Genomic DNA, 27,800 nt, shown 5'->3' with positions numbered 1-27,800 from the left:
ACTTGGCGGAGCAGGCGGGCAGAGTGCGCAGGCGCGGCGCGAACCCCCAGTCCTCCGGACATCGCCGGAGATCGCAGAAGATCGCTGAGACGCTGCAGGCGAGCACTTCCAGCTCTGCTAGGTGAGCCCGGACAGGCGCGCTGTGGCAAAGCGCTGGGGTCGGGGGTAGTGGGCGCGGGTGGGGGAGCACCCGGCAGGGCGTAGCGTTGGGCGGGCGGCAGGGTGCGGGGCACGGGGAGTAGCGCGCCGGTGGTGAGGCTCCGGGCCTGGAAGTGGGGCAATGGACACGGGAGTGGGGCGGTGGGTGCAGGGAGTGGGGCGCCGGGCTTGGGAGTGATCTTCAAAATCATTTCTTAATTTTTTTCAGAAATTTGGCTTCCTAAAAGATATATTGCAGACAATGACTTTTTGCAAGAGTCCCAGTGAGGATGGACCAGGTATTTACTCACTGGACAGTGTGAATTCCGGTATAGTTAAGTAACCAGAGGCTCTACCTTCCTGGGGACTTCACAAAGTGCTTTAGGAAGAGTGGGCTTTACTTCTTGGAGAAAGCCCTGCAGGCAGGTGAGGTGCCACCCTTAAGTAGGTGAGGATTAAGTAGAGGCCACAGGCTTAGGCAGCTTCCAAATTCTTTTCTCGTTGTTTGATTTCATTGCTAATGTTTTGTTCAGCATTTTTCAGAAATTTGGCTTCCTAAAAGCTATATTGCAGACAATGCAGCATTTTTCATCTATGTTTATGACAAATATTAGACTGTAGTTTTCATTTCTTGTAAGGAATTTACCTACTTTGCAAATTAAGTAATGCTGGTCTCATAGAATTAATTAGGAAATGTTCCCTCTGCTGTTGTTTTCTGGAAGAAATTATATTTCAATATTATATTGATATAATTGTAATTTAAATAGCTTGATAGAATTCACCAGTGAGGTCATCTGGACTTACTGTTTGATGTTTTGGAAGGTTATTAATTGCTGATTCAATTTTTTGTATTGATATAGAGCTTTTAAAATGATCTATTCGCCCTAGGTAAGTATAGAAAGATTGTGTCTTTTAAGGAATTGGTACACTTCATCTAAATTCTCAAAATTGGGGGCATACAATTATTCATTACATTCCTTTATTATCACTTTAATGTGTGTGAGATAAATAGATTATTTCTGATATTGTTACATTGTGTCTTCTCTCTTTTTTTCTTGGTTAAACTTGTTGGAGGTTAAACAATTTTATTGATCTTTTCAAAGAAGCGGATTTTGGATTCATCGATATCGTCTGTTGAATTTTTTGTTTTCAATTTAATTGATTTCTGCTTTAAGTCTTGTGATTTCTTTACTTTTGCTCATTTTAGGCTTGCGTTGTTCTTCTCTCTTTAGTTTCCTTATGCATTTGGACCTTTTTTCTTTTTGTAATAAATGCACTGAATTCCATAACTTTCCTTCCAAATACTACTATCGCTGTATCCCACATATTTTGGTAAGTTGAATTTTCATGTACATTTAATTCAACATCATTCTAAATTTCGCTTAAGGCTTTTTCTTTTGTTTGTGTGTTTTTCAGAAATGCGTTGTTCAATCTCCAAACATTTAGGGTCTTTCCACTTACCTTTCTGTCACTGATTTCCTGTTTAATTCCACTATGGTCTGAAAGCATTCTTTGTATAACTTGTGCTATGTTAAATTTATTAAGGTATGTTTTGTGTCCCAGAACGTGATCAATCTTGATGAATGTTCCTGTGTGTTTGAGAGAAATGTGAACTCTGCTGTTTTTCTTTGATGTATTCTGTAAATATCAAATAGATCCAGTTGTTTGATGATGCTGTTTGTTTCAATTTTATGTTTGTTTTCTGGTGGCTGTATGTGTAGAGGAGTGTCGAGGTCTCCAAATATAATTGTGAAATTGTCTGTTTCTTAATGCAGTATTATTAGTTTTTGCCTTACAAATTTTGATGCTGTTTTGATAGATGCTTACACATTAAGGATTATTATAGATTCTTGGAGAATTCACCCCATTATCATAATATAACTCTTCGTTTTTAGCCTTCATAATTTTCCTTGCTGTGACATTTGTCTGAAATATAGCTACTATATTTTCTTTGATTAGTATTTACACAGGGTATTTTTCTCCTTTTGCTTTTTATTTTTTAATTAAAGAAGTTTCTGGTTTACAGAAACATTATGCTGAAAATGCAAAATACCTGTATACCCAGCCCCCGCATATATGCAGTTTCCCCTAATATTAATCATTTGCATTAGTTTGGAGTATTTGCTACAACTGATAAAACAATATTATTAAAATTGCACTATTAACTAAAATCTATAATTTACACTAGGGTTCACTATTTTTGCTGTACAATCTTGTGGTATTTTGCTTTAAATTGTTATTCTTATAAATTTTTTACATATATTCTAAAATTTCCCTTTTTATCGCTTTCGAATATATAATTTAGTAATAGTAATTACATTCAAAATGTTGTGCTACCGTCACCAACATACATGACCAATTTTTGAGTCACTCCAATAGTGGCATTATTCACAATTGGCAAAAGATGGAAGTTACCCAAGTGTCTGTTAGCTGATGAATGGATAAAAAAATGTGGATTATACAAGCAATGGAATATCAACTGTAAAAAGGAATGACATTCTAATATATGTGACAGCAGGAATGAACCTTGAAGACATCATGTTGAATGAAATAAATCAGAGACTAAAGGAAAAATATCGTATGATCTTTCTGATATGAAATAATTAAAATTAGCAATTTCATAGAGTCAGAAACTACAGTATAGTTTACCAGAAGAGAAGGAGGAGTTAATACTTTGTTAATACAATATTTCTCATTTATTTTCCTATCTAAAATAACCTCCCATCCTCTGTTATAATGCTTCAGATTCTATGCATCCCCCAGGATACTGTTAAAATTATACTACATTGTTAAAGCTTTTCCTAAATTCTATCACATCTCATCATAATAGGGCCTTAAGTTTCACTTGAGTTTTATTTTTGTTACCTGATATTGTGGGTTGGACAGAAGACAGTCTTTTTTAAAAAAAAATGTTGATCTATGTCATTAACAATGCATTTATTTAATCAAGCTAAACTTAACGACAGCAAACTAGTAACAATCTCTGTAATTAAAAAAAAAAAAGGAATGCCATTGGTATAGAGACCACACAAATGTTCTGCTTAATTACAGAAAAGTAGAATTAATTGATATTGAGAAGACAATATAAAAAATGATAATTATGGGGCGGGCCACGGTGGCTCAGCAGGCAACAACGCTTGCCTGTCATTCCAGAGGACCCCGGTTCGATTCCCGGTGCCTGCCCATGTATTAAAAAAAAAAAAAAAAAGATAATTATGTGTAATTGATCTATAAAATACCCCATTCAAATACCTCATGATGTACGATTGTATTACTGATGTTCATTCTGAAAATTCTCCAAATGATTTTGAAATTGTTAAGGAAATAAATATAACTCACACCATGTATAAAACTATCCCTATCTTTATTGTACAGTCTTTTTTGGTCTGTCTCCCACTGTTTTTTCACTGACAGTCGGCCGTTCAATATGTGTAAAAGAGATAAGAGTATAAGGAGCAAATCAAGGTATGAGAGTTTAGAAATACAGCTATTTATGCATTTGACTTCAGATCATCTAGTCTGCCAATCTTCTCTCTTTCGTGCCTTTTCATGAATTTTCTCCCAGCAGTAATGAATCCTGTGCCTCACTGTTGGATTATTTGTAATGTAAGCCATCTGGTAAAATGGCATTTATTTTAAATGAAGTTCTTAGCCTGGTTTTTTTGATAAGCTGTTGATCACAGGAGATAAGCTGCTCATAGGTTAAATGAAAATCCTAGAAGTATTCTATTTACAATACCCACATTCTCTCTCCATTGCAGCTGCCATTTAGGATTTAGCAGTTAATAATTACTCATGGAGACCAAGTTCATGTCTCATAACTAGAGAAGTCTGGTCTTATGATTAATAATAAACTTCCTTGTTATAATGACATTGGCCATTTAACATAGTCAGGTATTAGGTGGATTTACATTTTTAGAACGTTAAAGAAATTACAATTCACTCTTTTTTCTCTTAGCAATGACCTGAAGGTATCATGAAAGGGCACTGAGGCAAGTTTGATTCTGATTTAAATTTCAAATAAAAGTTATGTAAAGAAGGATAAAACAGTTTTAGAATTATAAAACAATTCTTTTAAAAATCGTGTCATAAAAAAATACAAAACTGCTATGAAATCAAATATAATAAATATACAAAGTTTTTAAAACAAAATTGCAATACTTGCAGTCTAATGGAAACTTGCATTTTCCTGTTCTTATCCTTCCCAACTAATTTGTACTCCTTAGAGGTAATTGTTTCACACACACACACACACACACACACACACACACACACACACACACACACACACACTTCTTTTCCTCTCCCCTCTGAGTCATGGCATATTTTTAATTGTTAAATCAGTGGTTCTACTATTATGACTATCTAAATATTTTTCGCAGCCATGCAGAATAATGTACCACAACTAGATTTCATTTTGCATATCTTTAACTTGAAGCTAATGAGTCCCTTAATTTAATTAAATTATTATGTTTTTAAACTTTCTGAAAAAAAAGAATTTATTTAAATATTTTCCAATATATTAATTGATGGAGTGTAGATCTTTTTTTTCTTGGAGCCAACCAACCTGCGTCCTTCTTTCCTTTTCCACCAGTATTCATTCGGTACCTCTAGAACAGTTGTCCTATGTCATCCCTTCACCACCATCCTGAACACATCCCCACCTCCCCTCCTCTTATAGTCAGTGATTCACGGATGACATCCCCAACTCCCCTTCTCTTATATTCAGTGATTCATGGATGCTATTGCTACCTCTTCTTGGCATAAACCTGCTGCTTTGGTGAGTGGAGGTGGAGAAAGTGGGGAATAAATCCTCTATTAGCTTCTAAAATGTTGTTCCTGATACATGCAGTTTTGGAGCTGAATTCAGATCTGCAGGTCTATAGTACATTCTTTTTCCTCCTGAACTAGAAGCTTTTAGGTTTTTGTTTTTTAATTCTTGATAAGAAATGTCAGAGTGCCAAGCCATGGTGCAAATGGTGTTTTGTTTCTTTCTGCTTGTCTGTTTATTTCTTTGGATTTTGCATTAAATGAAAAAAAAAATGGAGGTGAATCAGCCCATCCTGTTCTCTGGCCACCACCAGGGGCATTGGACCAATGACCCTCACTGCCACACCGTACGTACAGTGTGAATTTCATGGTCATAACCCCCTTTCAGATTTCCTCATTATTTATTTGACAATTTCATGGTTGATGTTTTCTTGTTTCCTTTTCTTGAACACTCCTTTTATTTAGATCTTTGATCTCCTGAGTTGATTCCTTCTCAAATCATTTCTCTTCAATTTGCCCTTTCTTTGTCCCCCAGTTTCAGTCTGCTAAAAATGCTGCCAGAATGCAGCATACCAGACATGGGTTGGGTTTTACAATGGGGGTTTATTAGTTTACAAATTTACATCCCAAGTCCATTGAAATGTTCCACTAAGGCATCAACAGGACAATACCTTCTCTGAAGAAAGGCCACTCGCATCCATGGTTCCTCTATCATATGGGAAAGCCCATGGCCAGAGGTCTGATGGACCTTCACTGCTGAGTTTTGTTGCTTTCCATTTTGGACTCTTTCTGCATCTGTGGGTCCTTCCTTGCTTCTCTGGATGTTTCTTTCTCTCAGTTTCTGTCTTTTATCCTCATAAAGGATTCCAATAAAAGATCAAGACCCACCTTGAATTGGGTGGTTCATCATCTCCATGGAAACAATCCAATCAAATGGTCTCATCCACAATGGATCTGCACCCACAAAAAAGGATCAAAAGAACATGACATTTTCTGGGGTACATAGCCTCAAATCACCACAGCACTCCCCTTTTTTCCCCTACTTCCAGATTTCCTTGACCTTATCTTTGTTCTACTGCATTTTTCTTGTCAGCTTTTAAATTCCCAAGCACACTTCATGTTTCCTTTTCCCTTTTAATTTAGTAGTCAGTGATAGGTCTAAATTAGGCAATCTTCCATATAAGACATGTGATTAGCACAGTTGAGAACAATTTCAGCCCAATGTCCAGGCTAAATTGGGATTCCAGTTTTCAACTCCACCAGATTCAACATTCCGTTTTTACAGGAAATATAGTGCAACACCACTAATTTTTCTGATGAAATTCACAGACCATATGGCTTTTATAGAAACAGAAATTTGTATGGATAGATAGATAGATGCAAACATACATGCACTTATACACACACACACACACGTATATATACACACATATATTCATGCATGCATATTTATAATTAATTGAAATATAAAGCTGGAACAAGTTTTATTATAAGCTTTAATATGTAAATACTAAAGCATGATTATAATAAAAGATACATTGAATTAGTCTGAAATTTATGCTTTGTATTAGTCAGGATAAGTAATACTAGCTGCTGAAATAATCATTTCTCAAGCCACAGTGGTTCTACAGGACAAAAGTTGGTTTCTCACTCATGTCAGTTCAGTTATTTTGGCACACAGGCCTCATAAAACTGGTAACTTCCCCACTCCTTTGGCGTTAGTGTTCACAGCAGCCTCTGCCTTTTGCCCGGCAATAATTGAAAAGTGCATGTTCTGAAGGCAGACCCATTTTTAAATCCCTGGACCCAGACATGGCACCCATTCATGAGGACTTATCTTATGCCCCACGTATCTCCAGGGAAGGCTGGGAAATGTAGTTTAGCTGTCTGGCAAGGAAGAGGAAAATGAGACAGGATTTGGCAAACACATCACACCGTTGTTTGCCCCTCACACAGAAGCAGATGAATGCTGCATCTACAAATGCAAATATAGACTCACTTTTATAAAGTATTCCTGTTACTGGGGTGATTTTTTTCTGAAGTGATAACCAATAGTTGTTAAATTTTAAAATAAAACAAAATATAAACTCAATTTTCATGGTATATGATGAAAAATGCATGGTATACCATGCATTCACGGAAGATCTAATTCATTAAAATTGTACTAGATAATTTTTTTTTATTAATTAAAAAAAGAATTAACAAAACAATTCTAGATAATTTTTGTTTATATAGAAACAGAGTTTGGTACTGTGCACAGATGATTATAAACATTTTCAGCAAGGTAATTGTCTGGCTGTACAACTTTTCCATGCAATACCAGCCACTACTTGTAATATAGAAATATCCATGCATTTAAGCATGTAGTATCTTGGGGTTTGTTTCCAAAATGTGAGTACAATTCCCCTTCCCAATCACTGTGACAACCTAAAACACACCTTCCTGGTCTCAAATGCCCCTCAGATGTGGTGTGGCCTTAATTAAGAACCACAAAATTAGGAGAAGAGAAGCAAAAATGGGTGTGGACAAACAGATAAATGAGGAAGCAGAATGGGGAAATAATGATGGTATGTGGCAGAAAGTGAATAAAAGAGAGTTTAGGGGGAAATGAGACAATTCTGTGGATACTTGGAGACAAAAAAAATTAGAGGAGAGTTTCAAATTTATTTTTTCCAGAAATTAACTCAGCCGGAATGGTTTCATTTACACCAAATAGCAGGCTGAATACCTCTGGCTATTGATGCCAATAAATGATTTCCAATTGTTGTAGTCTACAATGGAAATCAACCTTGATCCAAAGTGTCACTGTACAAGCTAATTTTGAGGAAATCCTTCCAAATAGAGGACATTATTACAGAGGGCAAATAAGGTCAATTTTGATCATCGGTACAGTTAACAAATGCCAAAAGTGTTGTACTTTTTGAGTTAAAACACACAGATTGCCACCAAATATTGCCCCAAAGTACCCATTATTATCATTTGGATCTCTTGATTCAAGTTTCACTCCTTCAGCTTCAGGCTTTGTATAAGCTTCAGAGGAAGGTGGTGTGATATATTTTATCACCACATCACATTCTTCCCTGATCTTTTTCTGATTCACTTCACATTCCCAAGCAAAGACCAAAGAATACAAACTTCTGTTACATGATTCATATCAGGGAAAGAGGTTTTTTTGTTGTTGTTTGTTTGTTTTGGTTTTTTTTTTTTTTTTTTTGCTTTGCTTTGTTTTTATTTGTATAAGAATTAGGAAGTTTCTAGCAACATGCTAAATATCACTGTGAATGTTCTGGTTATATTTTAAAACTCTCCCTAATTGCATGCATTGTAAGGGATTCTTCCAACTCTTCACCTTCAGAATTCTGTGAACTTCCCTTGTACTCTTAAATTCTCCCTTCACCTAAACCACAATATCTATCCTCAGATCTTGATATGACTGAGAATTAATGGATTTCAATTCAGCCTGGCAGATGCAAATGAAACAGGATTACCTGCGTGTGTTTTGGAGGGAAAACAAGGACACAGGGTTATTGGAGCATGAAGAAAGTGAGTGCAGACCGAGAGGTGAGGGGTGTGGTTCTCATGTAACTCTGAGAATAGACTGTGGGGCATCCATGTCACAAGGACTTCCACCCTGCAGAAAAGGACAGAGCACAGGGAAGTGGTTCATTTTAGAGTGGAGCCATCCTAAAGTTCTTCCATTCTAATGATTCTGCAGTGAATCCTGTCTTCTCTGGAGTTCTCTGTGTTTGACTGATGGGTTAACAAGAAAGACAACCCTGTAGCTTTCCCATAAAACTCTGGCTGTTACCAGTGCAGCAGATGGTGCATGGTGGGCAAATTGATCTAAATATGGTGGAGCAGATTTATTTGATCTAAAGATGAGCAGCCCCAGACCTCACTTTGACCTCATGTCAATATAAGAATATTAGAAAAAAATAATGAAATTCCAGCCCACAGATGCTATTTGATTAAGTGGAGCAACATCTCATTTTTCAGACCTTACTGATACCTACAAGCACTGCTTTTGTCCATGCTACTACCCCTTTGCAGTTACACCCTAACTTTTGCCCCTGGCAACTACTCGTCTCTTCTGCAAGGAATTTTATGATATGTATTAACATTTGAACATGAGTTTCTATCACTCTGCATAATGCCTTTGAGAGCTGCCATGTAGGCTGTTTAGTAATAGTACATTCCTTTGCATTGCTGTGTAGGATTCCATTATATGGATGTACTAAATTTGTTTTTCTGTTCGCCTGTTGAAAGACGTTCAGGTGGTTTCCAGTTTAAGACAATGATGAATAGGGAGATGCTATAAATAGTCATGTACAGGTTTGTATCTGCATGTACTTTTTACATTTTCTACTATAAATACTTAGGAGTGAGATGGCTGGTCACACATTATGTATTTGCCAAAATATTTTCCATAGTGGCTGTACCATTTCACGTTCTCACCAGTAATATTTTAGAGTCCCATTACTCCCCATTCTCACCAACACATTATACTTGCAGTACTTTATATTTTTACCATCCCAATAGACACATAGTGTGGTCACCTTGTGATCTTGCTTTGCATTGCTACTGAGATTGAGTTTTTTTCCATATGCTTATTTGTCAACCATATGTCTCCTTTGTGAGGAGTCTGTTCAACACATCCACTCATTTTAAAAGTGGTCGTTTCATTTACTGTTGTGTTTTGAGCGTTTCTTCTTAAATTTATTCATAATATGTCACTTCTGAAATACATGATTTGCAAATATTTTCCTCTCATTTAGAGATTGTCTTTTCATTCTCTCAGCAATATACTTCACGGAATAAACAGCTTTAATTTTGATACAATACAATTTATCATTTTTTTAATGGGTTGTGCTTTTGGCATGACTCTTTGCCTAACTCCAGATGTGATGTTATTCTGTTTTTTTTTTTTTAAAGTTTTGTAGTATCCTCTTTACATTTAAATATGTGAACCATGCTGAGTTAATTTTTGTGTAAAGTAAGAGATATAAGTTAAATTTCATTTTTTTGCATATTGTTGACCAGTCGTTCCAATGACATTTGTTGAAGAGAATATCTCTCTACTGAATTGCACTTGCACCACATCAAAAACCAATTGGCCATATTTCCATGGTTCTATTTATCAACTTTCTATTATATTCCACTAATCAATGTGTCTTTGGGTCAGCAATACCACCCTGTCTTGTTAACTGAAGCGGTATAGCATCTTCAATTCAGAAGAGGAGATTCTTCTAACTTCATTTTTCTTAGAATTGTTTTTTAATATTCTAGTTGCTTTAGTTTGCATAGAAATTTTAATGTCGGCTTGTCCACATCTACAAAATTTCATCATGGGATTTTGTTTGGAAGTTTATTAAATATGTGATTCAATTTGGGGTGATTTGTACCTTTACCATGATGAGTGTTCCAATTCATAAAGACAATGTCTTTTGATTTATTTAGGGCACTTTTATTACATTTTATTAGCATTTTGTACTTCCCAGTGTACTAGTTGTGTTGCTCTATATTTTTAAATTTTCACCTAAACATTTCATTTTCTAGAAATACTGCCAATAGTAGTCATTTTAGTTTAATTTCATTTCCACTTTTAATGTTAATATGACAAAATATAAAATTAATTGTGTGATCATGTTTCCTGCAACCTTATAAGCTCATGTATTGGCTCTAGGAGACATTTTTATGTATTCTTTAGGATTTTCTTCATAGGCAATCACTCTACCTGTAAATAGCATCAGTTTTATTTCTCCCTTTCCATTCTGTATGCCTTATGTAATGAATAGCACCTTCATTATGATGTTTAATAGGATTGGTGAGACTGAGCATCCTTGCTTTATTCCCAATTTTAAGGGGAAAGCATTGAATCTTTCATCATTAAGTATATTTACCTTATGCTATTTTGATGCATTTTATCAGGCTGATGAAATTCCATTCTGTTACTGGTTCACTGAGAGCTATTCTCATGAATGGGCATCAAACTCTGTCAAATTTTTTTTATTCTTTTTTTTTGCATCATTTGATATGTTTGTATGGTTTCCTTCTTTAGACTGTTAATAGAGTATATTGTATTAATTAGTTTTAACAAATATGGAATGAGACTTGCATTCCTGGGATTCATCAAATTTTCTTATTATAAAAGTAGGTAGAAGACAGATAAACAGATGACAGATATACAGATAGACAGATAGATAGATAGATAGATAGATAGATAGATAGATAGATAGATAGATAGAGATGGTTTCTGGATTTGATTTGCAAATATGTCGTTGAAGAATTTCTTTTTTTCTAATGTTCCTGAGAGACATTAGCCTACAGTTTTCCTTCCATTGTTAGTTTTGTTATTGCAGTATATTAATTTCTCATTACTACATAACAAATAACCATAAATTTAGCAGCTTAAAACAATATTCACTTATTAGCTCACAGTTCCCAAAGTTAGACGAACAGACAAGGCATGTTTGGACTCTCTTCTCATGGTCTCAGATACCTAAATCACGGTGTTGGTGAGCTGAATTATAGCCTGGAGACTCTGGGGAAAAGACTGCTTCCAAGCTTATTCAAATTGTTGCATATTTCAGCTCCTTGTGGTTGCAGGACTGAGGTCTCTAGGTACTTGCTCACTGCTTTCAGGTACTGGAGATTGTCAAGATACCTTGCAACCTGGGCTCCTTCATCTTCAAATCTTGCCACAGGAAGTTTTTCTCTTTCAAAATCATCTTGTACTTTGAATCTGTCTACCTGCTCCATCTGCCACCAGCCAAAAACAATTTTGTGCTTTTAAAGGGCTTATGAGGGGTAGACCATGGTGGCTTAGCAGACAGAGTTCTTGCCTGCCATGCTGGAGACCCGGGTTCGACTCCTGGTGCCTGCCCATGTGAAAAAAAAAAAAAAGACAGAAAAGGGCTTATGTGATCAGGTCAGGTCAACTCAGATAAACTCCCTATCTTAAGGTAAACTGATTAGGGACCTTACCTACATCTGCAAAATCCCTTCACAGCAGTACTTAGATTAGTGTTTAGTTGAATAGCTGGGAGAAGGTATATGAAGAACAGAGGCTGGGAATCTGTGGGGGAAGGGGTGGGTTAGTTGTGTTTGGAGCCTCCTTAGAATTCTCCTTACTGCACAGAGTAATATTGGTTCATAAAATGGGTAGGTGGTATTCTATGCTCTTCTGTTTTCTGAATGTAGTTGCTAGAGTTGATGTTTCTGCTACTTTAAATATGTTGTAAAATTCATTAATGAAAATCCATTGAGTTCTGGAGATTTATTTATTTTTATAAGATTTTAACTAGAAATCCAACTTCTTTAATACTTATAGGACTATTCAGTTATCTGTTTTATCCAGGATAAGTTTGTGATTCTTAAGGAATGAGTCCATTTCATTTAAGTCATCAAACTGATGTATTAAATGTTAGTCACGGTATTCCTTCAACATACTTTAGCACTGATGGGTTCTGTAGTGATAATCTGCCTATCATTCCTGATATTAGTAAGTTGTGCCTTCTTTTTTCTTTTGTTAGTTAGTTGAGAGATTGTTATTACTTTTAGCTTGGTTATTACTTTGAGTTTGGCTGATTTTCTCTATTTTCTTTATCTAATTTTATTGATTTTTGTTTTTTACAATTTTCTTCTTTCTACTCACTTTAGGTGATTTCTTTTGCTCTTCCTCTACTTTTTTCATGGAGTAGAAGCCTACATTCATGACGTGAGATTTCAAAAGAATAATTCTTAATTATTTCTAAAATATATCCCACTAATAGCTGTTTTTATGTTGTATTTTTATTTTCATTCATTCATAATGTTTCTTAGCTTCCTCGGTTACTTCTTTGTTGACCCATGTGTTGGTTTGAAAGGAAGTATGCCCCTAGAAAATCCATGTTTTAATCTAAATCCCATTTCATAAAGGCATAATAATCCCTATTCAATTCTGTATGTTTGAAACTGTAATCAGATCACTGGAGATGTGATTTAATCAAGAGTGGTTGTTAAGCTGGATCAGGTGATGAGATGTCTCCACCCACTTGGGTGGGTCTTGATAAGTTTCTAGAGTCCTATAAAAGAGGAAACATTTTGGAGAATGAAGAAGATTCAGAGAGAGCAGAGAATGCTGCAGCACCACAAAGCAGAGAGTCCATGAGCCAGCAACCTTTGGAGATGAAGACGGAAAATGCCTCCTGGGGAACTTCATGAAACAGGAAGCCCGGAGAAGAAGATAGCAGATGACACTGTGTTTGCCATGTGCAGTTACAGATGAGAGAGAAACCCTGACCATGTTCATCATGTGCCTTTCCAGATGAGAGAGAAACTCTGTGTTCACCACATGCTCTTCCACTTGAGAGAGAAACCCTGAACTTCATCAGCCTTCTTGAACCAAGGTATCTCTCCCTGGGTGCCTTTGATTGGACATTTCAATAGACTTGTTTTAACTGGGACATTTTCTCAGCCTTAGAACTTTAAACTAGCAACTCATTAAATTCCTGTTTTTTAAAAGCCATTCCATTTCTGATATATTGCATTCTGGCAGCTAGCAAACTAGAACAACCCATCAGTTATTAAGATGTGATTTCTTAATTTCCAACTGTTTGGTGATTTTCTTGTTACCTTTTTGCTATTCATTTTTATCTAATTCTATTATGGGCAGAGAACACAACTATTCCTTTAAAAATGCATACCCTTTAAAATTTGTTAAGGTTTGCTTAATAAGGCAAGATATTGTCTATTTTGGTTGATATGGCATATGACGAGAATGTGTATTTTGCCCTTTTGAAGTGGGAAGATATATATATATATATATATATATATATATATATATATATATATATGCCAATTAAATCCATTTGGCTGATGGTATTGTCCAATTCTTCTGTGCACTTTCTGATTTTCTGTCTAGGTTATGTCAGTTACTGAGAGAGGGACATTGAAATCCACAACCATCATTATGGATTTGTCTATCTCTCCTTTGGATTATTTTAGTTTCTTTTTCCATCTGTTTCAAAACTCTGTTTTTAAATTTATAGAAATATCCCATTTTTGTTTGCTGGCAATTTATTTTTTCTTGAGTCTAATTTGTCTGATATTGTTCTAGTTTGCTAGCTGCCTGGAACACACTAGAGATGGATTGGCTTTTAATAAAAGGGGATTTATTTTTTTAGTTCTTCAGAGGAAAGGCAGCTAACTTTCATCTGAGGTTGGGGTAATCTCTGCTGGCCTTCCCTCCAGGCCTGTGGGTTCCAACAACTTTCCCGGGGGTGATTTCTTTCTGCATCTCAAAGGCCTGGGCTGAGCTGTGAGTGCTGAGATGAGACATGCTGAGCTGCTTGGGCTGTGCTGCATTGTGCTCTCTCATTTAAGCACCAGCCAATTAAGTCAAACGTGGTTCATTGCAGCAGGCACGCCTCCTAGCGGCCTGCAGATGCAATTAGCAACAGATGAGGTTTATGTACCATTGGCTCATGTTCGCAGCAAGAAAACTAGGTGCCTTCACCTGACCAAGTTGACAACTGAATCTAACTACCACACATACTAATATAGCATACTTCAGCTTTCTTTTGAATAACACTTTCATGGTACAAATTTTACATCTTTGACAATGGTTTGCTAAAGCTGCCAGAATGCAATATACCAGAAATGGGTTGGCTTTTTCAATGGGGATTTATTAAGTTACAAAGTTGCGATTCTAAGGCCATGGGAGGATATCTTCCCTGAAGAAAGGCTGATTGTGTCCGGGCTCCTCTGTAACATAGGAAAACACATGGCAATGTCAGCTGGCCCTTCTTTCCTGGGTTGGTTTTAAAAATGGCTCTCTTAGCTCCTGTGAGTCCTCTGGCTTCTTCTAGGGTGCTTTCTTCCTCCAAGAATCTTTTGTTCCACTCTTAGGTTCTCCAGGGCAAACTCGGGATTTCATCTCTTAGATTAGCAACTTCTGAGATGTTTTCTGTCTCTAACCATCTATGCTTTCTCCAAAATGTCTCCCTATTAAAGGTCTTCAGTAAGTGGGTCAAAATTCATTTTGAATGGGTGGGGTCACATCTCCTTGGAAACAACTTAATCAAAAGATACAACCCAACAATAAGTCTGCCTCTACAGGATTGGATTAAAAGAACATGACTTTTCTGGGGTACGTAACAGTTCCAAACCAGCACACATATACTTTCTATCAACTAATAACATTATATTTGAGCTAAGTTTCTTGTAAACAGGTCATATTTTGGGTTTATTTAATTTTTAATGGATTGACTATAATCACTGCCTTTTATCCTGTGATTAGATCACTTTTACTTAATATAATTATTGAGTTTGGATTAAGGTGAACTTTATACTTTCTAAAATAGTTGTTCCCTCTTTTTTTCATTCATTTCTTCCCTTCCTTGAATTCTTTTGGGTTATTTGAACACATTTCAAAATTTCATTTTAATTTAACCAATGCATTTTTAAATATATCTCTTTGTATAGAAAATATCCCACTTTTGTATAGTTTTTTTAAGTTGTTCTTCTAAAAACTTCAATAAACCTACTTAACATTTCACAAATCAGTTCTGTTTAGTACTCAACATGAATCGAGGCTATTTAGGGTCAAATGTATGCATATGCAGTTTGGAGATCAATCCAGGTGCAGAGGTAGATTGAATTAGATACCCCAATTTAGACATGTTTTTAGTTTAATCTACATTCATGTGGGTGTGAACCCAACATAATTCGAATATCTTGAAGGTGCTATTCTAGTTAAAGTATGGCCCAATTAAATGACGTGAGACTTAATCCTTTAAAAGCAGAAGAAATTCAGACATTAAGAGAAAACCACAGTGGAGAACCAGAAGATGGAAGTCACTGAAACCCAGAGAAGAAAGGAGAGGACAACACTATGTGATGCAAGGCAGAGAACAAAGGAACCCCAAGGATCAAAGGCAGCCAGCATCAGAATTTGGAGAGAAAGAACTGCCTTGCTGACATCTTGATGCTTGCTAGAGCAAGCCTCAAAATTCTGAAGCAATAAATTTCCAATGTTTAAGCCAATCTATTTGTGTTATATTTGTCATACCATCCTGGCGAATTCAGATATCAAGAATTCACAGTCAATTTTAAGGTATCACCTTCTCAGGCTCCACTCTCTCTGAAATTTCCCTACTATTTTTGAGATCCCTAGGTTTTAGTTTTAATAGTAAGGCCAAAATACTTTGGCTTTGGTTATACCATTCTGTACCTTTACTACAACTCTATCTATATCTGACCAAGTGGCAGGTGAACTGTGAATTAAAGAAACAAAAGAGTTTCCCAGTGCTTTTTTGGAATCACAGCTCCTCTGATGGGCAGGAAATTTCCTTTTCCTTTAAGTTTTGGCTCTGTTGCCTCCAACACCATGGGAGTACATGGGGACTAAGGCATTAGAGGATGTAGTAAAGGTGTGAGGGATGAAAAGAAAAACAAATGCAGGCATTCCTCCACTGAGTGTTAGGAGTTACCTTTTCTGGTCCTTCAGTTGGAAATCTAGAAGATTTCTTCTGGTACTCCCTGTTTGTGTGTCTCATGCTTACTTCTTGGTTTTGTAATGGACTGAGTCCTGGCTAGGAAATGTTGAGGGTGGAAAAATGATAAACTCACTGCCACTTCAGTGGTACTCTGGATTTGTTCTTTTCCCTCAATGCATCTGCTACTCTCAGTTTTTCAGAGGTCTTATTATCTGTTCTGTGAATTCTGTCCTGGTTTCATAATTGTATTCAGTTATGGAGATATAAGGTAGACTGTGAATATTTGATCTTGTCTTGAACCCAAAGGTCCTAAAATTATTTTTGCATGATATATATTTTACAAGTCACTCTGCAACTCTTATTTTAACAAGATTTACTCCTCAGTAAAGTAAGCAGTGAATCTGAGATCTAGCAGGCTGCAAGTGACCAATGATTAATGATGTAGTCAGCCAATCTGTGCAGTAGGAAGAGGATAGTGATTGTGTCAATTAGGGTGGACCATTAGAAAATAATCTATTAGAGATTCTTCTGTCCTGGAAAAATCTCATCAATTTAAGGGTCAAATATTATTCACACCTAAACAGGCAGCACCTTGGTAGCATGGGCTGAAAGTAAAATTTGAGAATTTAAGATGATATATGAACAATCAAAAGATACAAAGATACATGTAGAACTGCTTAATAAAGTTTTTGCAGTATATTCTAATTTAATTATGAATCCTAATGAGTAGTGATTTTGCCATGTTCTAGTATCTAGCTCTGTGAACAAAATTTCATACTATGTATTTATGTTTGCATAGACATAGTATGTAATACAATATAAACATGTATGCATATTTATGTATAAATATGTCAATATTTAGATGTATTTATACTATAAACATATATGCTCTAATTTTTAAAAATTTTTTTTATTAATCAAAAAAAAGAAAAGAAATTAACACAACATTTAGAAATCATTCCATTCTACACATGCACTCAGTAATTCTTAGTATCATCACATAGATGTATGATCATCATTTCTTAGTACATTTGCATCGATTTAGGAAAAGAACTAGCAAAACAGCAGAAAAAGATATAGAATGTTAATATAGAGAAGAGAATTAAAATAATAATACTAATAAAATATATATATATAAAAAGGAAAAAGAAAAAAAACAAAAACAAAAGATACAAACACACAAACAAACAAACAAAAAACCATATTTCAGGTGCAGCTTCATTCAGTGTTCCAACCTAGTTACATTACACTTAGGGATTATTGTGCTGTCCATTTTTGAGTTTTTGTATCTAGTCCTGTTGCACAGTCTGTATCCCTTCAGCTCCAATTACCCATTATCTTACCCTGTTTCTAACTCCTGCTGGTCTCTGTTACCAATGATATATTCCAAGCTGATTCTCGAATGTCGGTTCACATCAGTGGGACCTTACAGTATTTGTCCTTTAGTTTTGGGCTAGACTCACTCAGCATAATGTTCTCTAGGTCCATCCATGTTATTACATGCTTCATAAGTTTAGTCTGTCTTAAAGCTGCATAATATTCCATTGTAGGTATACGCCACAGTTTGTTTAGCCACTCGTCTGTTGATGGACATTTTGGCTGTTTCCATCTCTTTGCAATTGTAGATAATGCTGCTATAAACACTGGTGTGCAAATGTCCGTCTGTGTCTTTGCCCTTAAGTCCTTTGAGTAGATACCTAGCAGTGGTATTGCTGGGTCGTAATCCATTCTGCCATTCTATGTCTTTTGATTGGGAAATTCAGTCCATTAACTTTTAGTGTTATTACTGTTTGGATAATATTTTCCTCTACCCTTTTGGCTTTTGTATTATATATATATCATATCTGATTTTCCTTCTTTCTACACTTTACTCCATACCTCTCTCTTCTGTCTTTTCGTACCTGACTCTAGTGCTCCCTTTAGTATTTCTTGCAGAGCTGGTCTCTTGGTCACAAATTCTCTCAGTGACTTTTTGTCTATAAATGTTTTAATTTCTCCTTCATTTTTGAAGGACAATTTTGCTGGATATAGGAGTCTTGGTTGGCAGTTTTTCTCTTTTAGTAATTTAAATATATCATCGCACTGTCTTCTAGCTTCCATGGTTTCTGCTGAGAAATCTACACATAGTCTTATTGGGTTTCCCTTGTATGTGACAGATTGTTTTTCTCTTGCTGCTTTCAAGAGAAAGTTTTCTCTTTTCTCTTTCTCTTTGACCTCTGACATTCTAACTAGTAAGTATCTTGGAGAATGCCTATTTGGGTCTAATCTCTTTGGGGTGCGCTGCACTTCTTGGATCTGTAATTTTAGGTCTTTCATAAGAGTTGGGAAATTTTCAGTGATAATTTCTTCCATTAGTTTTTCTCCTCCTTTTCCCTTCTCTTCTCCTTCTGGGACACCCACAACACGTATATTTGTGCGCTTCATATTGTCATTCAGTTCCCTGATTCCCTGCTCAAATTTTTCCATTCTTTTCCCTATAGTTTCTGTTTCTTTTTGGAATTCAGATGTTCCATCCTCCAGTTCACTAATTGTAGCTTCTGTCTCTTTAGATCTACCATTGTAGGTATCCATTGTTTTTTTCCATTTTTTCTTCTTTGTCCTTCACTCCCACAAGTTCTGTGATTTGTTTTTTCAGATTTTCTATTTCTTCTTTTTGTTCAGCCCATGTCTTCTTCATGTCCTCCCTCAATTTATTGATTTGGTTTTTGAAGAGTTTTTCCATTTCTGTTCGTATATTCAGCATTAGTTGTCTCAGCTCCTGTATCTCATTTGAACTATTGGTTTGTTCCTTTGACTGGGCCATGTCTTCAATTTTCCGAGCGTCATCCGTTATTTTCTGCTGGTGTCTGGGCATTTGATCAGATTTCCCTGGGTGTGGGACCCAGCTGGTTGAAAGGTTTTTCTGTGGAATCTCTGGGCTCTGTTTTTCTTTTCCTGCCCAGTAGGTGGCGCTCGTGGCGGTCGTTTGTCTGCGGGGCAGTCGCCGGGGAAACCGTGCATGGAGGCGGGGGTCGCTGGCCGCGGCTTGGGGGAGTGCCGGTCCAAATTGCCCAGCTGGCCCGAGACGCCAAGCATGACGGGAGGGCCCCGCTATCCAATGTTCCCAGTCAGACCTGGGAGCCACGTGCGTGGAGGGGACCCCAGTCGCCAGCCGCCCCGGCCGGGAAAACGTGCGCCCCTCGGGTATCTCACCGCAGCGGATTCTCCCTGCCCGTTCAGTCGTTCCAGAATGGGGTACGCTGTCTTTTTGGTCTCTGTCCTGACTCCGGGAGCTGTTTCGTATTGTTTCTGTTTCTTTAGTTGCTTTTCTGGAGGAGGAACTAAGACCCGCGCGTCTTACTAAGCCGCCATCTTCTCCCCATTGATACTTTTGAAAACTCTGCTCTAATTTTTGCTATATTAAAACATAGATGCATTGCAAACATGATTTTCATTGTGAGAACTGAGCAAAAAAAGTATTTGTTTTGTATCTATGACTAGTGATTATTTTTTCCTTTTCTTTAATCTTTTGCTCTCAGTTGAATTTAAGTGCAATAGATCCCCATTTGTTATATAACTTATTTCTTGACATAATATGTGCACCATATGCCATATTATATTGTGTGTGTTCCATGTATTTACACCTTCAAACATGTTAATTTTATAATCATGCTATCCAAATATCAGTACTCTTTAACAAATCAGTAACTGTGCATTCTTGAAAAAATTGTTTTATTATTCATATGACTCATCTATTAATTAAATCAGGTGATCTAAAACAACATCAGGAAAACTTCAGATGTGCATTTGCAATTTGTATGATCTTAGAGGTGGCTTCCATTTAAAATCACTTAATTCTAAAATTAGATGTCTTTCCACTACCCTGGAATTCAGATTTTTAACTAATTCACTCTGTCATCTCATTAGTCTGAATTTCACAGTTTTGATTGTATTTGCCCTGAATCTCAGTTTGAATGTTTCCAAAGAATAATTTGGTGCTTTGGTAAACATTGTTCTGTCAGTTTGAAGCTCTTGAGTCTTTCTTTTCCTACTTTAAAGATGTAATTTCTAGCAGCAACTGCTGTTTGACTTGAGCAAGAGCTTTAAGATCTTTTTCAGCTGTGCTGCCTGATTTCTATACCATCACCTCTGGTCAAAACGTAGAATTTAATGTCAGGAGTTTCTAGAAAGCTGAGAAAAACAAGCAAGAAAGTTTGACAGTTTCCTAAAATTATTTATGACATGAAAAGGACTATATGTTATCTGCAGTGCCATTGGCATCAAGGCAGTAGCAGCCCAGATCTTTTTATGCGGCTTGGTTAAACTGTCCCAGGGGAGGTGTGAGAAGGACATGCTGCTGCAACATTGCTTCTTGGTATCATAGCCTCTGGAAAAAATCTTCTGATTTGACAGTTAAACTTTGACAGTTAAAGAGAAAAATTGTTTTAATTACACTTTCTAGTTTTTAAAAATATATAAATACAAACCCGTCTAACACACAGCCATTTTAGCTAGCTATTTAGATGCTTTTCTTTAAAAGAATGCAAAAATAAATAAATAAATACACCAACTCATTGATTAAGCTCTGTCCACAGGCAATATTTCCACCAATTATCCTGACATCCTTTTCAAAATTCCAATTTCAACTATTAATACCTACGTTGGTCAGTGTATGGAGGACCTCAAGGCTCAGAAAAATAAGGGTGGTGGCATCTGAAGAGGGTTCAGACAGAATCAGGGATTGATTAGGGCAGGTGTTCAAGTGGGAAGAGATGGTAAGAATCTGGGGAGGTACTGAGCTAAAGGAACTTCTAAGAAGGAAAACAGTTGGTGGGGGTGTAAAGTGTATTTTGCTCCAGTTTAGTAGTGGACATTGGTAAATTAATGTAGTTCTGAATAAAGCCAGACTTCAGGATTTCATGCACTGATGATTAGGCTATCAGGAAATGTCCTTTTGTCTCCAAAAGGAAGACATGAAAAGATAGATATTTGGGTTATTCAAAACAGAATAAAGTTTTAAAAGCAGAGTTTCTTTCTTCCTTGAGTTTTGATCAGAGGAGTTGGTGAAAGTTGATCCAAAATATTTAGCTGAGGAAAGAGGCGTTCTCTTCAATAGGAATATTTGCAGACTCTTTATAGCTGAAATTTTCATACATTCTTGCTCCACTATGAATTACACCTAAAGATACAATCTATTTGATGGAAAGTTATTTACCTTGAATTTTCTAAATTAAAATAGGCAAATAGTGTTTCAAGTTTTTTATAAGTTTACAAATAATGTTCTCACAAATATGAGTGTAATGTACTTTCAACAAATTCATGAAATGATTTGGTAGTCCAAGAGGTGGATCTTAAAAGGGTAAACTCACAGCAGACTCTCTACTTACCATGCATTCAAAGCTCTCTAATTTAAATGCAAATTTAAAAGGTTAAGTTCAAAATGGATGGAGTGCATGGCGATTTCTCAGAATAAGCATTTCATTGGATCAGCAATTTGAAACAAACAAAACTAACTTTTATAATCCCTTGTCTTTATTTCATTAGTCAATGTTCCCAGAGAAACAGAACTGATAGGATGTATGCATATAGGTAAATATTACGTGATTTATCAAAGGAATTGACTCACTTACCATGGGATTTGGCAAGTTCAAAGTCAGTAGAGCAGGCATCAAACTGGGACCACCAATGAAGTTTTGGATAAAAGAATTTATGTTCTGTCTGACTGCTGAAGTCATCAGTTTTCCCTTCTCAGTGCTGAAGTCAATCTCCATTGTTGATTGTGGACGTAATCAGTAATACATGCAACCAACTGGAAACTGATTTAAATCCACAACATTTCCTCACAGTTACAATCAGTGCAGTGCTAGCTTGACCAAACACCTGAACACTATAACCTAGCATAGTTGACACGTGTACTTAACCATTACACTTGTTATTTGTATCTAAGACTTTGGTTGTGCATGGAATTTGAGAATTTCATTTTTATTAGACTTTCTTTTCCTTGTAAGCTAGCAATGTTATTTTCTAACAGCTGTCTGATTTCCCCTGGAATAATCAGCAATGACTGATATGATACATCTAAGGTACTTATTTTTTAATTTTTAGCTTGAAAATGTGATGTTTCGAAGGAAGATGTTTGGAAATGTTAGGGACTTTAGAGAGGGTAAGAGGAAAGAAAATAAGCAATAAGAAAAAGCATTTGACATGCTTATAGGGAGAGCCAAGACAGTCAGAGAATGGAAGGAGAAATACTTAAGACAATTTTAAGTGCAACAAATATTTATGAGTTGGAAAAACACCGGGTAATAAACACATAGCAAGATGAACTAACTAAAATTAGATCAAAGATAATCTCTTGAAGGGGTTGGATACTAAGATAAATCACTTTTTAAATTGAGAATAGAGAGTGTGAGGTGAAGATGGAGATGGGCTATGAAAGGATTAGGAGCTACATATAACACAGCTACCACATTTCAAGAGAAAGAAATATTGGCAAATAAATGAAGGTACAGAATGGCATTTATTAATGGAGAAGAAAACCATCACTTCATCCTTTTTATATATAATGGAGTTAGGTCATGGTGAAAAGGTGAGAAATGAGAAAGAGGAGTGAAAAAGCAAGTTGGGTGAACATGAATTTTAATTATGTATGGAAATGGAAGGAAATTCAGTTAAGGATAGAAATTGGGTTTCATTGAGATAGAGGTTGAAATAAAGCTTAAATTCTCCATGTCAACTCAGCTTTGAGGGATAACATTGATAAGAATCATAGAATTGTCTTAGACACAGCATCTTAGACCTGACCATGATCTTTGCCTAAGAGTAGTTTCATAATCTCAGGATTTGAGCAGTCCAAAAACGATAACACTTGGTAACATAAATAAAAACAGAAATGATCAGAGTTATTTCTGTTCATTCTGTGGTTGAGTTAAAAGAATTAATGCGACAATAAGGAACCAAGCTTGGAAAAGGGTCAGTAATCAGGGAATCCAGTTCAAGTCAAAGGAACAAGCTGAAGAAGAGGCAGTTGCTAACACTGCTGCAAACCAAGCTTCTCTTTTGCAACTTGCTGCTGGGTTTCAGATACTCAAAGCTTCTTAGAAGCGTAGGAATTTCAAACAATTTCAGCCTCTTTGCACTTATCCTATATTTATATTTCTTTCCTACAGCTTTCATTAGGTCTGATTTCAGGACCAATGCTTAGGTGCAGTTTCAAGGCAAACAAATATATTTGACTTTTTGATTCTAGAATGGGAGGAGTGGCCCTGACTTTGACCTGACCAAAACAAACAGTTTTGGATTTACAACATTCAAAGAAATGAAGACACCAAAAAAGAAAATGCCTCTATAACCCACTGCCCTTTATGAAATATACATCTTTTAAATTCTTTTCGTACTCACCATCCCCCCCATAAATTTCTCCTGATTTGCATCATCGTATCTTCTTTCCCTCTTTCATCTCCTACCAAAGGGAGATCCAACTTGCCATAAGTGACTGCCTCCATAAATGCATACAGAACCTCAGTGTGACAACCAGTTCTTACATATTTATCACCCTGCCTCAAAGTCCGGAAAACACAGTGAAGAATGGGGTTGAGGGAGCTTCATAAGAATTCGGGGACAGATTTTTTTACCTGTTCGAGTTTCATTTTTTCACTGCTAGCCAATTCCCAGGACTTTGGAACTTGACTTCTCTGGCTTTCTTCCCTTCCTCCTTTTCTCCCCTCTTCACTGTGTCCCACATCTATGGAATTGTCACTGGGGATCTTTGGTCATAATCTAGCTACATTTATTTTTCAAATGTCTCATTCTAGATTCCTTTTCCATGTAGAAATGAATTCAGAGGACTTTTCAGGCATTTACCCTATTTAGAAGGACTTTTTTTCCTTTGAGCCCTCTGACTTTTCTTTTGGTAGAAATTGCAGAGATTGGTGCTCTGTCCCTCTTTATAGCACATTAGAACAGAATCATTGCCTGCACCACTCTTCTCTCATTTATAGAGAATAAAAATGCTTACTGTAGGTGATGCTAAGGTATGCTATACTTTCAGGAAGCTGTTCCTCACTAGCTGCTGACCACTCTTGGTCAAGGGTGGTCTCTTATAATTGCCCAAGGTTGCAGAGATCCTCCTTGCCAAAGACTACAACTCCTCCTGGGGGCAGACTACACCCAGTGATAGGTCCACTGGGACCCTCACCTTAATTCCTCTATTTAAGACAACTCTGAATGCCATGTGAGAGCCAGGTCTGAGACCTCCACAGCAATCGCAAATCAGCTTCTCCCACAACCTGTTCTCCTCACTTCTTTAGTTGTGCTTACAAAGAACATCATCACAAAGCTTATTGTGTGCACATTGAGTTCCCAAATTAGCAACAACCTCAGATTATAGTGGAAAAGTGATTAAGGAATAAATAATATCTATAACGTTATTCTCTTTCTCTATTAGGCAGGCTAACTTATCTATTATTATGTATTTGTTATTATTCTAATGATGATGGATCCCATTAAAAGTTGAGGGAGAAAATTAAACAATCGTGTGTTAACTTCTTCTAATAATGGAGATAAAGAAATACTCCCCCCATCTCACTTTATGAAGTCAATATACTCTTAAAACTAAAACTTGGCAAATACGTTTTAAGAAAGAATTATAGGGTAATATTTTTCACAAACACAGATACAAGCATCATAAACAAAATACACAAAATGTGAAAATGTAACAACTTGAGCTCATGCCTGACATTCTGTTTCTTGGCAAATACTTTACAGAATGAAACATGCGCATTAAAATAAATGAATGATAATAGTCATTGAAGCATTCATTGACATAACCAAAAATGGAAAAAAACAAATTACAATGGACAAAAAAAAGGCCACACAAAATGTGATATATTCCAAAGGGAATAGCATGCATCACATGCAGCATTGAAAATAGACAACTATAGCTATGTAGAACAATGCAGATGAATTTCACAAAATAATGTTGAGTGAAAGAATATAGAACAAAATATGTACATACTATATGATTCTCCATTTCTGCGGAGTTTAAAAACGAACTAAACTAACCTATGGGGGCAGCAGTAAGGAAAAGAGTGCCTTTGAGTAGAGGGTGGTTACCGTGATTGGAAGGTGGCTACAGGGCAAACAAAATAAAGCAAAAGCTCTGCTCATTTTGCTTATCATCCAGATGGGGTTGATAGGCAATAACTAAGTAAATAAGTTAACATATTTAGGCTGCCAGTTAGTGATAAGGGCTGTAAAGGGAAAATATATTAGATAACTAGGATGAAAGTGTCGAAGTGGGGGATGTGGGTGGTGTACATGTTTCTTACTTTAAATAGATTGTCAGGAAAGGTCTCAGTGAGTAAGTAAAATTGGCCAGAGACCTGGAGGAGGTGAGGGAGGCAGTTGTGAGTGAGTTCATTGTAGTGGGGAGAAGAGAAATGTGATTCATGAAGTTTTGTTTTAAAAAGCTTTACTCTGGCTTGTCTAATGTAAGTGACAGAAATGAGCTGGAAACAGGAAGCCAGTGAGGAGGACATGACAACCATCAAGTGAGAGTCTAGGTAGTGGTTATAGTAGTTTGGGCCCAGATAATGAGGCAGGAGGTCAAAAGAATTAGATTCAGGTTGCCTTTTGAAAGTTTTGTTTGGCCTGAGAAACTGGACTGATATGGTCCCAATTTCTTGGCGAAGGGTCAAGATTTTGATTATAGATGGGTTTGAATTGAGATGCCCAACAGATGTTATAGCGCATTTGTCAGGGTTGTTATTGTTTACATGACTTGAAACTTAGGGAGAGGGTCTGGGCTTGAAGAAAATGTCAGCAATCAGCAGCAAATCTGTTTTCTTTAATGCTGCGGAGGAGCTTACCCAGAGAGTGAGCAGAGGTGAAGAACTGAAAAGAACTGAGTTGTGAGATACTCTGATCTGAGGTGGAGGGGATGGTGAAAGGCCAGACTGTGGGACTGAGAGGAGCAGACCGTGAAGGAAAGACAAATAAATAAAATAAAGAGAGAGAATGAGAAGCCCTAGAAGCCACATGGAGAAGGTCTTTCTAGAATAATGAGCCATGGCAAATACTGTCAGTAGAGCAGTAAAATGAGAATGGAAATTGACCATTGGATGGAAAGTGAAAGCATGGAAATAACTAGTGTACCCTACAGCAGTGGGTTTTGTGCAATGATATAGATTAAAAAACCTGAGTGTAATGGATTTAACAATAAATGGGAATAAATTGGAGACTGAGAGGTGTCAATATTTTTGAGAATATCTGCTCTCAATTGAACAGAGAGATCAAGTAGGACTTAGAGGTACAGGACGAGAGATCGTTTACACAACATGAAAAAAAATAAAAGCGTATTTGTTTACTATTGGAAATTATCCAACATTGGAAGAGAAACTGATAATACAGGGGACTGAGAAAAGAGTATCTGGAACAATGTCCCTGAGGAGGAGAGAGGAGACATAACTTGTGCAACAACTGAGGAACTGGTTTTCAAAGAAGCCTGAGGAATTCACGTCTGGTAACTGGAAATATAAAGCCATTAAGATAGGTGGGTTGTTGTGGTGGCAGGAATTGTAGGTAGTTTCTTCTAATTGCCCCATTCTCCCTAACTTACTTTTCTGACTTCATCATCTTCTTCTTGCCCATCTTTCCTTGCCTCTTTCCTGCCTGTCAAACTAACAAGATTTTTTCGAGTAGCAGGTCATCTGTGCTCATTGCTTCTCTGTAGATATTATGTACCTTTTTTTCCATCTCCTTCAAATTTTGACACATATGCTACCCGTTCTTTAGGACTCTTCCTTACTACCAAATCAAATAGATATATAGAGAGCAGCCACTCATTATCCCTGGATTCTATACTTGCAAATTAGCCTACTCACTAAAATGTATGTGTAAACACAAAATCAATCCTTAGGGTGTTTTTGTGGACATTTCAGTTAGTATTAGTTATCCCTGGGTTAGAAACATGTGGGGTGGGTTTGGACTTTTTATTTGAAAAGACTTTAAAAGATTTTTTTCCTGAGGATTTATCTATTTGAAAAAATGAAATGAATAAAACACAAAAGGTCAGCATATGCATAAAATTTGTCTCTTTTCTCCCACAGTTGCCATGGTCAGTGTGTAATCTGCACTTTCATTGTCTTGAAGCCCTAACTATCATTCTCACAGTTCCCTGGTTCTTTATTCCATGCAGACACTCTCGTTGGGGCAAAATCCAGAAGAATATGACATCCGCAGAAATTACCTCCAAGGCTAGCAGTGGTGGAAATCCTTCACTAGTGTGTGGAACCCATGGCATTCTCAGAATTCCAGTTGACCAGAATTCTCACTTCACCCTGTGGCCCCAATGCCTCATCAAAAAGTAAGGTGATGTTTATTCTCCTTTGCCGTGATCCTTGTGCAGAAATTCTGCTCAAGACCTTCATATGGCTT

At 36.6% G+C, this 27,800-nt stretch overlaps 1 long non-coding RNA gene across 1 annotated transcript; it reads left to right on the top strand.

Moving 5' to 3' along the window:
• LOC143685830 (uncharacterized) lies at positions 1 to 27,751 on the top strand. The gene is made up of 3 exons (XR_013176763.1): positions 1 to 121; positions 368 to 564; positions 27,562 to 27,751. It is a non-coding gene; the product is annotated as an uncharacterized LOC143685830 (long non-coding RNA).
• Positions 27,752 to 27,800: the final 49 nt, after the last annotated feature.

The sequence above is a fragment of the Tamandua tetradactyla genome, chromosome 6 (genome assembly GCF_023851605.1).
Source record: "Tamandua tetradactyla isolate mTamTet1 chromosome 6, mTamTet1.pri, whole genome shotgun sequence".
Classification (NCBI taxonomy): Eukaryota; Metazoa; Chordata; class Mammalia; order Pilosa; family Myrmecophagidae; genus Tamandua; species Tamandua tetradactyla.
This window is presented reverse-complemented; position numbering and strand designations above follow the sequence as displayed.